The following is a 15,976-nucleotide window of genomic DNA, read 5'->3' as shown; positions in this document are numbered from 1 at the left end:
AAAAAAAAAAGTGCACATTTTGTACAGCAAAGTATGAACAAAGCTATTCAACAGCTTTAAATCATGAACATTATTAAAACTTAGAATTCCAGTTAATATGTGTAGGTAAAACATGTACAGAAGAGAAAAAAAAACAACAAAGTGCAGCTCTCTTTTTTAACAGAAGGTGGCACTGTAAGCATTACCATTCACTCTAGGAACAACCGTGATCACTCGAAATGTTCGCGAATAGAACTTCCAGTCACATTCCAGTTATGTATGTAAAAGGCTTATATTTCTATCATCTATGAAACATCTATCTATATATCCCATATCCAGATGCAGCCGAGCTAAATCCAATATCTATCCATTTCATATATATCCAAAATCTAACATCTATATCAATCTAATATATCTATCTATCCCATATATCTCATATCTAATTAATATTCACTTGAACATATAACGTGTACAGCTAGGACAGTCCACATTTGCGCAGCGCCTGACTCGTCTTTGCCATGACTTTTCCATTCAGATTGTGCGCTCTTCTCAATCCGCTGACAGACACGTAACTGCGGACTGTGCTCACCTACCATACACTTCCCATATGAAGAAATAAACCTATGGCAGCTGCATATACGGTAATGCACACAGATATCCCAAGTGTCAAGTACAGAAGTGATAAATCTGTATGCAAGTGTAAGTGCAACATGAAAGGTTTAGGGATGCGTTCACGATTTTGAAAACGCACCACTTTTGCTTTGCTGTTTTCAGCTTCTCATTCATTTCAATGGGAGAATCAGTGCAGATTCCGCTCCGAGGTGCTTTTTTTTTTTTTTTTTTTTTTCAGCATGGAAAAATAATGGAAGTTCTGCATCTCATTGAAATGAATGGGAGGCTTTATAAAGGCGTTTTTTGTTTTTTTTTGGGAACGGATTCTGTGTGGAAACTGCAAGGAAAACATTGTGTGAACGGGCCCCGATTTGTACAGCGATGAGTTTTTTACGGTAAAGCATTACAGTGTGGGCAATCATATAAACAGCATACTATCCATCCGGCCATCCCTCATGTAGAAGATGTTAAATAATCCAATGTTCAAAAATGGGGATTAAAAAGCAGATATTGATAATAAAATGCATATGAAAAATAGCCTTATATTCTGCCTATTTCTCAAATTATGGACACAAATCATCCTGACAGTTCATATGCCAATGGCTTTATACACACACATCAGGCTGGTACTGGCCCACAGGAGAGCAGGAGAATCCCCCGGGGCCCGCTGAGTCAGTGCGCACAAGGCACGGTACACTGACCGCACTACGTACAGCTGTGCAGTTTAACGGACTACCTAGTGTCTTCCTGTAGACGGATGCCTTCTAGGCGCAGAGGCAGGAGAGCCGGTGTCCTCTTTCCCCAGCGACCCGCCTTCTCAACTTTGCTTCAGGGGCCTCCATCATGAACCATCTTGCAGCCTTCCACTGTGTCAGCCTGTGCTTCCTGGCTCGCACAGCTACGAGGGTCTTCGTCCAAGAGCAAGTCGTCGGGACACTGACAGGGTCTCCAGGACATAGCAGTGTGAGGAGCAGGCCGGGAAGAGGAAAAAAAAATGCGCGTTTTATGGATTTGCGAAGAGGGGTCAGGTAATATTTGCATGTAGTTATACAGCGGGCCCCCCCAGAATTAATTTAACTGGGGGGCCCTAGGCGCTCCTGTCCACCACTGCAGCACCGCTACAGGATAGATCGTGTCCCGGCTTCATTTCTTTACTTTACGTAAAAACTGTTTTAAGCTACATTTACACTAATGTATTTTGTTTCCATTCCTTTTTTTTTTTTTTTTTCGGATTGCATGAGGACCCATTCATTTCACACCGTGTGCTGTCCGCATCAGTATGTCCGTTCCCTAGCCCTGCAAAAAAAAAAAAAAAGAGCATGCCCTATTCTTGTCCGTTTGGCAGACAAGGATAGGCATTGTTATAATGGATCCGCAAAAAAAAAAAAAAAAACGGATGCAACATGGATGTCATCCATATTTTTTTGCGGACCGCAAAATACAAATGGCCGTGTGAACGTAGCCTTACCGCAAGCCTAGACTATTATAATAGTAGTGATTACTGCATGAGGAGTAAAAAGAAGGACAGGAGGTCACCCGCACTCCCTATCGGCATCAACACCTCCGCTCCAGGTAATCTCCGTATAGCGCCCCCTTCCGACGCTGGGTGCACGTATTTCTGTACCTATAAACTAAGATAGGATTAGTAGGATATGTCATTATATAGCGCGTGTGTACAGCCATGACATATGGCATTTTCACACGATTACACTGCACGGGTGCGTTCACGCCTTTATTTCGTGCGCCCCTCTGTAATATCACGGACAGGGGGGTGTAAAAGGCAGTGGTAATATGCTGCACCTGAGCAGAGGAGGCTGCGAGGCGCCCGGCCTGCTCCTGTCACACAAAGACACAATGCTCAGCACTGTCTGCTCGGCTGCCACGCCCCCTGCTGGCCTAGCTGTCTCGTATCCCCCTTAAAACCCCTCTAATCAGCCCTGCGTGACCCCCCAAAATTCCGTCACCTGCGCCCTAAGTTCCCAAATCACTAGCTCCCCCTTACAAAACAGCGACGGGGGATCTGCAGCTCCCTGCCTCACAATTACCGGGCTAATTAACCTCCCCTCTGCTCATTTTAGGGAAAAGCTTTAAAAAATGTTAAAAATTTCTTTCCGAAAAGTCCGGTGGGAGGGATCGACATCGAATCTTATTCCTAAAGACCCTCAGGTACAGGCACACGGGCTTTGTTTCACCAAAAGATCTGTCTTTTTGTTAGGGCTTTGAATATTCAAATTGAAACTATCGCGCAATCATTGATTGTCAAATCATTGGTTTCTAGAGTTTTTAAATAGATGGCATGGTGGGGAAAAAATCCAAACCTATATCTGTAGCCATAATACATTGGTATCCTATATCCTCAGCCTCCATTACAGCAGAGGGACCTGCTTTATTTCGGGAACTTTGAAGAAATTACACTCTTGAGCCTTATTTTTTGCCTTAGAGAAGGGACTTAGCTCTCTAGACCAGGCTGCAGCATCCCTGGGGATTTTTGTTTTTTTTGTTTTTTTTCTCTCCCCTTTCCTTGAAAAATCTGAGAAAAAAAATAATTAAAAAAATTACTGATCTTCTCCAATGTCTGGTAAGTTCATTTTATTCTTATTTTTTTCTTTTTCCTGGCATTTGTGCAGATTTGCTGACTTTCTTCTCATGTGCTGTACCTTTAAAAAAAGAGAGAGAAAAGGAGAAGGCTTCATTAATAGGCAGAAAGCTGCTCAGATCCCAGGCTGAAAGGGACACATTTTGCATATTTACTGACCATATTTACTAACACTTGCTGCTACTTTGTATCATTTCATGGGGAGCCCTGGTAATAAGAGGGGGGGGGGGGGTGTCACTGCAGGAAGGTGCAATGAAGCGCTGGGGGTGCACTGGGTGTGTGTGTAGGTGGCTGGGCTTTTGCTGGGGGCTCGGTACTGTCGTTTTGGACTGTTTTTAGGGCGCACATTTGCTGTTTAGCGCCATTTAGCAGACGTGGGCGCAGGACGTCCTGGCCGCAGCACAGTCCTCCCTCTGGTTGCACGTTCATTTTAATGACAAATCAACCGATTTTAGGTGACATCGAGCATTGAAAGGGAGATTAGAAAAATCAGCGTCTGCAGGATCCCCCCCATCTCTGACCGGGGACAAACTGGGCGTTTCTGTTTTCCCTATGTGATCAGAACCCTAGCAAATTTCCAGCGCGATCCCCCCCTCCTCCCTCCCTCTCAGATCCGCACAGGTAGAAGGGTCACTGATCAGTCCCTTTAAGCCGAGGATTTGGTTTTTTGTCTTTTTTCTGTCCCCCACCCCACCACCTTGGGACTGAAGTCGCCAGTTCTCCCGCAGCGCGTGCGATCGGGGCTCCCGGCGGAGAAGCAGGCTGCCATGTCCGCCTGTGGCCAACAGGTGTCGCTCTGCACGGGCGCTCTCTGGGCTGCTCATCCGCCTAAGTGGCTACATTGTGCGGCCGCCGTCAGCGGAGCTGCCCCGGGAGGGGGTCCGGGCTGTAGTCTAACCCCGCAAAGCACGTTTATGCAGCCTGGACCCTGTGCACATAGCGTCGGTACCGCAGCGTTGCCATAGATTAGTCCAATGTAGGGAGTGCGCTATAGTAAACACATAGGACGTATATAATAAACGTGCATTAGCGAGGATCCCACCTATAGGGACCATACCCCGCACGGCAGGCTGTACACAGACAGGTAGAGGACGCGGCAAACACAGCTCGCCTACACCGCGCAGAGTGCACACACGTGGAGCGGGGGCCACTTACCTGGAGGGCGCCGCACACCCGGCTCCTGCAGTACAGGAGGCTGCCCGTCCTCCGCTCACACTCTACCGTGGGAAATATGGCCGCACGCAGCGCTGCTGCTGGTGAAGGGGTTAATAATGAACTGGTTTTTATTAGAAACTGTCAATAAGCAGGCAAAATGGCGATAAATTATTGAACACATTGTCACAACTGGTGAAAACTTTACTTATGGCGCCGATCAGCGGGAGAGATGGAAAGGTAAACTGGCTTAGTTGCCCATAGCAACCAATCAGATTCCAGCTTTCATTTTCCAAAGGAGCTGTGACAAATGAAAGGTGGAATCTGATTGGTTGCTATGGGCAACTAAGCCATTTCTACTTTACAGCAGTTTTGATAAATCTCTTTTGGCAGTTTGTAAGGGTTTGCACATGCTCGAATTTTTGCTACCTATATATATATATATCCAAAATTTTTTGCACACGGGTGAGAGGTATGGGCATGCCATAAAGGACGCGCTAGTGGTAAGATGCCAAGTTGCCCATAGCAACCAATCAGATTACTCTTTTCATTTTTCAGAACTTCTAAAGAAAATGAAAGATGGAATCTGATTGGTTGCTATGGGCAACTGAGGCTACTTTCACACTGGCGTTTTGGTTTCGGTTTGTGAGATCCGTTCAGGGCGCTCATAAGCGGTCCAAAACGGATCAGTTTTGCCCTAATGCATTCTGAATGGAAAAGGATCCTCCGTTCTGCCTCCATTCCGTTCTGGAGGCGGACACCAAAACGCTGCTTGCGGCGTTTTGGTGTCCGGCTGACGATGCGGAGGCAAACGGATCCGTCCTGACCCACAATGTAAGTCAATGGGGACGGATCCATTTTTACTGACACAATATTTCACAATAGAAAACAGATCCGTCCCCCATTGACTTTCAATGGTGTTCAAGACGGATCCGTTTTGGCTATGTTACAGATAATACAAACGGATCCGTTCTGAACGGATGCAGATGGTTATATTATCTGAACGGATGCGTTTGTGTAGATCCATGACGGAGCCACACCAAAGGCGAGTGTGAAAGTAGCCTAAGCCAGTTTTCCTTTAAACCAGTTTTGCTACATCTCCCCCTATAATCTCTTTTGGCAGTTTGTAAGGCTTTGCACATGCTCGAATTTGGCAAACCAAAAAATAAAATAACAAAAATGTCCAAATAAGCGCAGGCATATTTGTTTTAACCACCCGCATTGTATTTTTTTGCACATACCGTGAAGAGCACGCTATTGGTAAGATACACTGGTGTAAGGCCTCTTGCACATGAACGTGCCGTGTTTTGCAGTCCGCAAATTGTGGATCCGCAAAACACGGATGCCGCCCGCGCGCGTTACGCATTTTGCGGAACAGAACCCATTATAGAAATGCCTATGACAAGAATACGACATGATCTATAATTTTTGCCGGGCCATGGAACAGAGCAACGGATGCGGACAGCACACGGAGAGCTGTCTGCATCTTTTACGTCCCCATTGATATGATTGGGTCCGCACCCAAACCACGGTCGTGTGCAAGAGGCCTAAAGGAAAACTGGCCTAGCTGCCCATAGCAACCAATCAGATTCCACCTTTCATTTTTCACAGCTTCTTTAAAAAAAAGAAAGCTGGAATTTGATTGGTTGCTATGGGCAACTCAGCCAGTTTTCCTTTACACCAGTGTATCTTACCACTAGCACGTTCTTCATGGCATGTTTCCCCTATAAAGAAGGTGATGTAAAAACACCTGGAAAAAAATCCCAAGAGCTCCAGCTGCATTTTTGAAAAGAAGCCAAAAAGATATAATACGCCACATAATGAACAAAAGCACCAGGAGTTAAAACAATAAAAAATAAAAACACCTGCCTGCCCCACGTTTCATATTTACTCATAGACCTTCAGCTAACATCCGGAGCTGAAGTTTTTGCCTCAAAAAAGTGCAGAAAAATGGCACTACAAAGCTACATGTTAACACACCCTGAATAGGGTGACTCCACTTTTATGCCACATAAAGGTGACCACACACCTAAGAGCAAAGGTGGCTAAAGCCAGTGGAAGTGGGCGGCTATAAGTGTGCGGACCCCCTGACCAATCAGATTCCTCCTTTTATTTTCCAAAGGAGCTGTCCAAAATAAAAGGTGGAATCTAATTGGTTGCTATGGGCAACTAAGCCAGTTCTACTTTACACCATTTTGATAAATGACCCCCACCTGTTCTTTTCTATGGGGAGACAAAACACAGCCAGAGCCGTCTTAGACCTCTCTCCCCACTGAAATAAACGTCATGCTCGGCCATGTCTTATAGACCCAGCGGACCAGTGTACATTCCGGCACATCTATACGGCATCATATTAGGGAAAATTACCGTAAATAAAACTCAGAGGTTAAGGCTACTTTCACACTGGCGTTTCTGGGTCCGCTTGTGAGATCAGTTTCAGGGCTCTCACAAGTGGCCCAAAACGGATCAGTTCAGCCTCAATGCATTCTGAATGGATAAGTATCCGTTCAGAATGCATCAGTTTGGCTCCATTGCGCCTCAATTCCGCTCTGGAGGCGGACACCAAAACGCTGCTTGCAGCCAAACGGATCCGTCCTGACTTACAATGTAAGTCAATGGGGACGGATCCGTTTTCACTGACACAGTATGGTGCAATTAAAAACAGATCCATCCCCCATTGACTTTTAATGTAAGTCAGGACGGATCCGTTTTGACTTAGACTTTTTGTTTTTAAGAATAATGCAAACGGATCCGTTCTGAACGTATACAAGTGTTTGCATTATCGGTGCGGATTGGTCTGTGCAGATACAAGACGGATCCGCACCGAAGGCAGGTGTGAAAGTAGCTTTATACGGGCCTGTTCACACGGTGGGTTTTAAGGTGTAATCTTGGCACGGACAGCCACGCTGAAACTCCCCCGAAAGCCCGTCGCCAGCCGCATCTTTCCTGCCTCGCGATCACCACCTTTCCTATCAATGGTAGATACTCTTTCCAATTGTTGGAATCTGTAGCGCTGCTTATCCTGTATTATTCTCCTGCGCTGTAATCCTGGACACGAAAGCTGGTCACAATCAGTGTCACCCTGGGGGCGTACCCTTATGCTGCAGCACGAGCGCAGCATGCAGAGTGATGATTTCAGGGATGCGTCGGCCACGTGTGACTATGGTGCAGAGCGATGTGATGGAGAAGCTCATAGTCATGAACTTTCCTCGTTCATACTGCCCTCAGAAGATCAGCATAGGGGCGCATGCACACGCTCGGTCCGCAAATAATGGATCAGCAAAAAATTCTGATGACTTTCATGTACATTCCGGATTTTGCGGAGCGGAACAGCTGGCCCCTAATAGAACAGTACTATCCTTGTCCGTAATGCGGACAATAATAGGACATGTTATATTTTTTTGCGGAACGAAAATACAGACATACGGAAACGGAATGCACATGGAGTAACTTCCGTTTTCTTTGCAGACCTATACGGCCCTCAAAAAAACGGAACAGACAAGGAAAGAAAATACGTTCGTGTGCATGAGCCCTAAGGCCTCAGTAACTGATCGGTGAAGGCCTGACTCCCGGCCCCCCCGCCAATCAGCTCCCACGAGCACTGCTGCCTCTTCCTAGACCAGTGACGTCATGTCATCAGTCTCATGTCATAGGCGCAGCTCAGTCCCATTCAAGTGAATGTACTTGGGCTGTAATACGAGACATGGCCACTATACTGTGTATGGCGCTGTATTTGGTCTTAGCACCCAGTGAAGCGTTGCAGCCTCTTCTAACAGCTGAATGGTGGGGTGCCAAGTGTCACACCCCCACCAATCAGATATTGATGACCTATCTTGAGGATATGTATCTGAGATGTTTTCTTTTTTAAGTTTTCTTTTTTTTTTTCTGACATATGACATTTAAATTTGTTGCATGAATTATCTAATCTTATTTATTATAAAGGTGCCTATTTTTTTTCTAGAAAAGCTCCTCCAGTTTTTCTTATCCATCCTCCTCCTAGAGTGAGATTGTGACTTTTTTTTTAAAAAGCCTTATAGATAATTCTGGGGTAAAACTCATTAACATAGATGAGGCTACTTTCACACTAGCGTTTTTGCTGGATCCGGCAGGGTTCAGCAAAAACGCTTCCGTTACTGATAATACAACCATCTGCATCCGTTATGAACGGATCCGGTTGTATTATCTTTAATAGAGGTGAGCGAATTTCAGATTTTGAAACTCGTTCACACTTTGTTGGTTAAAGGTGAATGGATTCCGTTACCACAGACCATAACGGAATTCTATAACGGAATGCCTTTAGAGGCATTCCGTTATTTATTCCGTCATAATAGAAGTCTATGGGCTGCAAAACAGATCCGTCCCGTTTCCAATATGCAGGAGAGTCTTCTCCTGCATAACTGAAACGGGACGGATCAGTTTTGCTTCCCATAGGCTTCAATTATGATGGAATGAATAACAGAATGCCTCTAAAGGCTTTCCGTTATGCATTCCATCATAGCATTGCATTATGGTCCGTGGTAACGGAATCCATAACGCAATTCACCTTTAACCAACAACTAAGTGTGAACTAATTTCATAGGCGGAAATTCGCTCATCTCTAACCTTTAACATAGGCAAGACGGATCAGTTTTCTATTGTGTCAGAGAAATCGGATCCGTCCCCATTGACTTGGACTGTGGGTCATGATGGATCTGTTTTGCTCCTCATCCCATGACGGAAAGCAAACCGCAGCATGCTCTCCGGTATAAGAACGGAACAGAATGCATTTTGGAGTATTCTGTTCTGTTCAGTTATGTTTTGTCCCCATTGACAATGAATGGGGACAAAACTGAAGCGTTTTTTTCCGGTATTGAGACCCTATGACGCTAGTGTGAAAGTAGCCGAACCCCACTCACTTTGTCACCCACATTTCTCATCCAGAGTGAGTGATATAAAAATGCAAAAAGTCACTAACTTTTTTTCACAAGTTATCCCAAAAGGTCACAAAAGCCCCATTTTGTGACTTTTTGAAGTCAGAATTCTGGAGTGAAGGCATAGAAACATAGAATGTGTCGGCAGATAAGAACCATTTGGCCCATCTAGTCTACATGACACAGTAAATCAGGGCCAAAGTTTATATACATAGAGCGGTTGTCCAGACACACAAATTGTTTTATAAAACCTCTTAGAATGGAATTAAATTATTTTAAAAAGTCATATTCACCTTACCGATCCCCTGCCACTCCAGTTCCAACTCTTCCCGGATCCCCTGCTGGTCTTCTTCCGGCTCCAGTGATGACGTAAGACATGTGACCGCACTGCAGCCAATCACTGGCCACAATAGTGACCTGGTGTCAGGGGCGTAGCTAAAGGCTGATGGGCCCTGGTGCAAGAGTTCAGCTTGGGCCCCCCTTCCCTCAGTGCTTTGTGGCCAGGGGCAGGGAAGCACATAGCCTTCGTATTGCCTGAGGCAAAAATTGAAACGGCACCCTCCTCTATGCCAAATTCTTGACCTAACCCCTTCCCTCCAGCCAGAGGTGTAACTTGCCCAGCATGCACTTTCTATAATACCGGTGTCTTCTTATGTGGCACAAGGGTTTTTGGGCCCCCTCAGGCTCCTGGGCTACCTCTGCACGCCCTATAGCAGTGATGGCTAACCTCCGGAACTCCAGCTGTGATAAAACTAGGACCCCCTCCAACATGCTCCATTCATTTCTATGGAGTTCTGAGGACAGCCAAGCAAGGGGGCATCTTGGGAGTCGTGGTTTTAGGTTAGGTTAGACATCACTGACCTATAGCTACGGCCCTGCCTGGTGTTGACCTGTCACCACTACAGGATTGGCAGTGGTGGTCACATGTCCATGTCAACTCTGGAACAAGAAGAATAGACACGGATAGGGGCATCCGGGAAGAGTGGGAACAGGAGAAGTAGGGGATCAGTAAGGTAAGTATTACCTATTTTGTTCATTTATATCATTCTAAGCATTTTTCAGGTGGCTGGACGACCCCTTTAATGCAGTAAAGTCTAATAAGGTGATTTTATATTTTTCTGTCCCCTCACTTTTTCTGCGTCCAATATAAATTACCAGGTAATTGAAGCTCTACACCCGTCTGATGGCTTGGATAATGTTATGACCGTAAATTACGATATTTGCTTTTCTCATAATGCAAATTTTTATTGTCTTCAATGTGTTTTTCAGCCAAACCAAAGGTGTACCAAGGAGTTAAGGTCAGGATGACGGTGAAAGAGATGCTGGAACAGCGGAGGGCTCTACAAGCAGAAAAGACCGCCTTGGTAAGTTCTCCAAGCCTCATACATGCAGCAGACCATGATACCAAGTGCTAATACTACCATCTGCGAGGCGGCAGACACACACCACTGTTTGGTTTTCTCACCTGTATAAGTGCGTGCCAGGTATAGATGTCATTATTAATAGGTGACTATGCTGTGGAAAAGAGAACAATGCCGCTTTGCAATATGCAAGTCCTCCGCCTTCCTATTAAGCTAATCTATCCACATACATTGGACCATCTCGGTGCCTGATAGGTGACTGATTCAGTTATGTGCTACCAGGTTTTGATGATTAATATCTAAAACAAGTAAGACCGGCGGAACAAAGATTAAATTAGCTTTGTGGAAGTAACTTAAAGGGATTGTCCCAGGAAAAATATTCCATTTTTGATATATTAGATCTGAATACTTTTGTCATTGCATGTGAATAATTAGCATAGCGACTTTGCTGTTCCATAAAATCTATCAGTATGGCGCCACCTTCCTTCTTTTCTCTGTCCACTTCACTGAAGTGGTCGCACATGCTCAGTTCCATCCTCACTGCCACCAGACATACGTAGTGTTAGAACCTGTGACAGTTACAGGGAGAGAGCTGCAGCAGAAAAGAAAAGGCCCCCTCTGAGAGGGCACACCCTCTGCACTGTGATAGGGAGAGACTGCGGCAGAAAGTACACCCCCCCCCCCCCCCACCCCAAACTGCCAGCCTGAAATAAATCCAGCAATGCAATTGAAGCTATGAATGGGGGATCTCTGGATCCATGTGAGGTACAGCTTCGTTAGAAAGCCACGTGAGAGATAAACGTGTCGTCATTGTCCTAGGAAAAGCTGAGAGAAGGTCGTCTTCTCAAACATCTGATCGGCGGCCCTGAAGATAGGTCATCAGTATAAAAATCTCTGAAAGCCCCTTTAAGCATCAAGATCAATGCTGATCATGGTGTGGATGAAGGGATAGGCTTTTTTTATCCTATCAGCAAGAAGATCGCCAGGGTTGACTGGGTCATAAAGACAGTCCTGTAAAGTCACTACTTAGCAAGTTATGAAAAGCCACCATTGGCCACAGACCCCAACCATGCAACTATCTAATCAACCAAGACAACAAGACTAACTATTGAGCCACCAAGCCACCCACCAGCAGCTGGGTAAGGCTAGTTCCACACCCGCATTAAAGCTTTCCGGAAGAGGAACGGAAAACTGACCGGATCTCCACTGGATCCCATTATAGTCAATGGTGTCTGGAGGAACAGCCTGCCGGAAAGCTTAACTACAGGTGTAGAACTAGCCTAAATATCATATGGAATCTAACAGCTCTTTATTTACTTGGCACACAACCAAAGCATGGACAGTAAATTAGATGCTGAGACATGTAGTTCCACAATAACTACCCCAGCCCCATGCAGGGGATAGGCGATCATTTTACAATAAAAGCTAGTGCAAACCTGACAACTGCATTAAAGGGACACTGCCATCAGAAAGGGCTATATTTAGTAAATATTCATAAAAACAGTTTTTAAATATAATTTTTGTCTGTTTTTCTTTTGAATTTCGGCAGTACTATACCATCGAAAATAAAATACAAAATACTATCCTTCCGTCAGCACAGAGAGATAAAACTGCTGTATAGGTGGGTAACCCAATATCAGTTTACTGCTGATGTGAGGGAAAGATCTTTAAGTAGTAGATGGGGTATGACAGCTCTATTGTTGTCTTGATAGGCCTAGAAGATGATGTCCATAGAAGAGCATTGCACTTGTCAGCGAGATGTGTGGTGCTATAATTGAGTCACTCATCTCCTCTCTGAGTGAGAAAGTCAAGTGAGGCAGTTTGTGGCGCTAACAGTCCAGACAAAGGACAGGACGCAGAATACAGGGACTGACTACGAAAATGATATCCAGAAAACCATCCACCTAGACAGAAAGTAGTCACATATAGGCTAAAAAATGATGGCAGTAGTATCCTTACTGCCATCTACTAGAGGTTTCAGGTTTATTTGTCCCGCAGAACGCAATACGGGGTATAACATGCGGTGAAATGCTTAGACGAGGTTCCATTACAATAAGGAAAAGGGAAAGAAACAAAACATTAAAACCTTTAAAGCTGCCCTGTTCTGTTTTTTTTATTTATTTTTATTCTATTTTCTGCATTCTTTCTGCTTTCATCTGTACGATACAAGTCTTGGAAGGGTTTCTCTGCTAGGAATATTTGCATTGGGATCTGCCAGGTAAATGATTAGCGCTTCCCGGTTCATGACATTGAAAATTTGAGTCTCTGATGGGAACAATAAAACTAGAAAAAGCTGCCTCTCCTGCCCAGCTCACCCCTCCTTCTCTCTCACTTACACAGTTATCAACCCTGTAACAACTCAGCCCCTTTAAACATTAACCCCCTGCACGCTGGAACGGTAGTATCAGCTGCTGAACCTCTCTTAGAACATTGAAAGGTTCTGGAAGCAATGATCCTCCATATGGGAAATCTAAGCCAAGGTGTGACTGTACTGAATATCCTAAGATGCATAGCCTGAATGTTTTCTCTGAGCTATATAGAAATAGAATATGTGGTAAGGGGTTGGAGAATAGCGGGAGTTGGTCAAACAAGAGCCCAAAAGAGTGGACATACAGTGTAATACATATATATGTTACTATAGCCACGTAAGTACATGCAGGTGCTTCCATATACCAGCCTTATACACTTTCCCCTTGTTACAATGTATCCTTATTGTCTTATCTACAAACCAGTCCCCTGCAGAGGTAAGGTTACCACCACAGCATATAAAATATCACCATCTATAAAACCAAGCAATGGGCACCTCTCATAGAAATGAAATAACATATGACTTACCCCCTATCTCTTCTTCTAGAAGCCTTCTTCTTGTAGAACATTTCTAATCCAAAATGTCTCTGTTATTATCCTTTATGCAGGAATCCAGGCAGAACAAAATGCAAGTTTCACTTCCAATCCCTCCTCCTCCTTCTTCAGGTTGGTGTTTAAAAGTTCTTTAAAAATTTTTGTTTAAATCATTACAAGAGCCACCGTGATTCTTTATACGTGGAAGGCTCAAAGCTCACACAGCTCAATTTAAGATCCACTCAATAATTACTGCAACCAATCAGATCAGTCAACAGGTAGAAGGAATGCAGATGAGGACAACGGGGCAACCATGTAAGGTTTTTTTTTTTTTTTTTTTTTTTGTGTGTGTGGACATATTAGATCTGGTAGAATAAAGCATGTATTTTACCCTTTAAACCAGCAGACTGGCTTCTTTGTGAAATGACATGTTTATAGTGCTGCTGTTTTATCCTCTAGGGTGCACACTGATCTTCCATTGAGATAAGGGGGTTTGTTTTTGTTGGATTAGCGTTGGAGATTATATCCAGCAATGACTTGTAAGGTCACCTCGATAATAACTACTTGAGCTGAGCATCATCCATAATTGTAGCTGAAAGGAAGACGTAATGATATATAATATTTTTCCAAGGCATCTTACCCAGAACTTGAGAATTTAGAATTGGGAACATCTTAGATTCCACATAAGAACAAAGAGCTTTTATTATGAGATGTCCTGAGAGTCAGGTGTCCACTCATAACTAGGATCAAAATACTTGTATAAAGTCCGCTGTTGAAGGCAAACGAGATTATGCAAAACAGTTAATTCATGTTTGATATGCAAATCTTCCATTGTATACATAAAACTAACCGTGGTCTTGTGTCCTAATCCTAGAAACGATAAGTGCCTACGAACCTCCATCCTGCGTACCCAGTTACCAAGAGCCCAGGCAGCCTCTAGTCTATGGAGCCCAGGAGGAAAGTCTTGTTGATGTCTACCTTCACCCTGAGCCTCTCTCAGACTCCAGCTTTAGCATATTCCAGAACCAGTCTATGTGCTTCCAGGAAGAAGCCTTCCAGCCATCTCCCATCTTCTACCAGAACATGGTAACCTATTCTTATTTCTCCTACTTGATACAATGAGACACTAATAACACATGAAGATCATTAAACCTCATTCCATCTCAGGCTGACAAAAACGGGTCATAGCAGTAAATGGTTCCTGTTAGATACGATGGCCAATAAGCCATTTTTGTTACACGCCAAAGAATAGTTTCATTTTTTGGACACTTGGATATCTTGAATCGGTCTCCCTTTCCATGTCTCTTTCCGCTTCCATCTCTCGTTTTCTCTTTCTTTTGCTATAACCCTTCTTAGATGTATCCATAATAAGAAAGCATCCACGGCACTCACCATGTACGTTGCAATCCCATTTATTGAGATCCATACTGTGCAAAGGACATATATAGATGTTTTTTGAAAGCATACATTCTCACCTCTTTAGCATTACCACTACCTTCACTTTTCCTTTCAACCTACCTAAGAAAACCTATGTTGATACTTACTAACATTGTACATAGAGTGTGAATGTGAAATTAACAGGAAAATGCCCATCATACAAGTGTGCTTGTCTAAGTATTGTAGTATTCTGACGTTCTTGCTATAAAGCTCTACAAACTCCATGCTCGTCATACAACTCAAGGTTTCCTAGTGGGCAGGACCGATGTGCCATTCCCTGTTCTTTAAAACACCCTATCAGTGGCTTCCATAGAGCTTGTATGTTGTACAAGGCTACTGGAAAAAGAGTCGTTCAGCAGTTTGTAGACACAGTTGTAGTTCAGTTGCCCTGCATCAACTTATAATATTTACGCTAGGTTCACACCTGAGCGTTCTGAAAGGAGCGCTCTGTATGCGCGATTGTACCGGCGTTTGCAATCGCGCATACAGAGACAAGCGAACGCCCATTGTCGCGCGTTCCCGAAAGTCTATGTACGGGAACGCGCGACAAGACGCCCCAAAGAAGCTCATGTACTTCTTGGGGCGTCGGGCGTTTTACAGCGCGATCGTACGCGCTGTAAAAGTCCAGGTGAGAACCATTCCCACAGGGAAGCATTGGTTTCTCCTTGTTGAACGTTTTACAGCGCGTAGGAACGCGCTGTAAAATGCTCAGGTGTGAACCCAGCCTTAAAGAGGACCTGTCACCTCTCCCAGGTGTGCACCTCCAATGAGGCCAGGTGAGGCGGCTGCCTCAGGTGGTGAGATCTAGACCAGTGTTTCCCAACCAGTGTGCCTCCAGCTGTTGTAAAACTACAACTCCCAGCATGCCCGGACAGCCTTTGGCTGTGCGGGCATGCTGGGAGTTGTAGTTTTGCAACAGCTGGAGGCACACTGGTTGGGAAACACTGATCTAGACAAGAGGGGGTGGTGGCAGGGCCATGAGAAATGAGCGCTTCCATTGTGGAAGTGCTCATCTCTTTCTATTCACCTCCATCACTGTATACCTTTAACAGTAGGGATGGAGAGGGGGTTGAGTGGTCAGAGTGGGG

General features: G+C 44.6%; 2 long non-coding RNA genes across 2 annotated transcripts; one reads left to right on the top strand and one right to left on the bottom strand.

Annotated features, from left to right (window-relative positions):
• Positions 1 to 1,959: 1,959 nt before the first annotated feature.
• Positions 1,960 to 13,574, bottom strand: LOC122926923. The gene is made up of 2 exons (XR_006387732.1): positions 13,446 to 13,574; positions 1,960 to 3,248 (listed from the first exon to the last, which is right to left on the bottom strand). It is a non-coding gene; the product is annotated as an uncharacterized LOC122926923 (long non-coding RNA).
• LOC122926924 lies at positions 12,990 to 14,493 on the top strand. The gene is made up of 3 exons (XR_006387733.1): positions 12,990 to 13,090; positions 13,526 to 13,583; positions 14,326 to 14,493. It is a non-coding gene; the product is annotated as an uncharacterized LOC122926924 (long non-coding RNA).
• Positions 14,494 to 15,976: the final 1,483 nt, after the last annotated feature.

This window comes from Bufo gargarizans, chromosome 2 (genome assembly GCF_014858855.1).
Source record: "Bufo gargarizans isolate SCDJY-AF-19 chromosome 2, ASM1485885v1, whole genome shotgun sequence".
In the NCBI taxonomy this organism is placed as follows: domain Eukaryota; kingdom Metazoa; phylum Chordata; class Amphibia; order Anura; family Bufonidae; genus Bufo; species Bufo gargarizans.
Note: the sequence above shows the minus strand (reverse complement) of the source record. Positions and strands in the feature narration are given on the sequence as shown.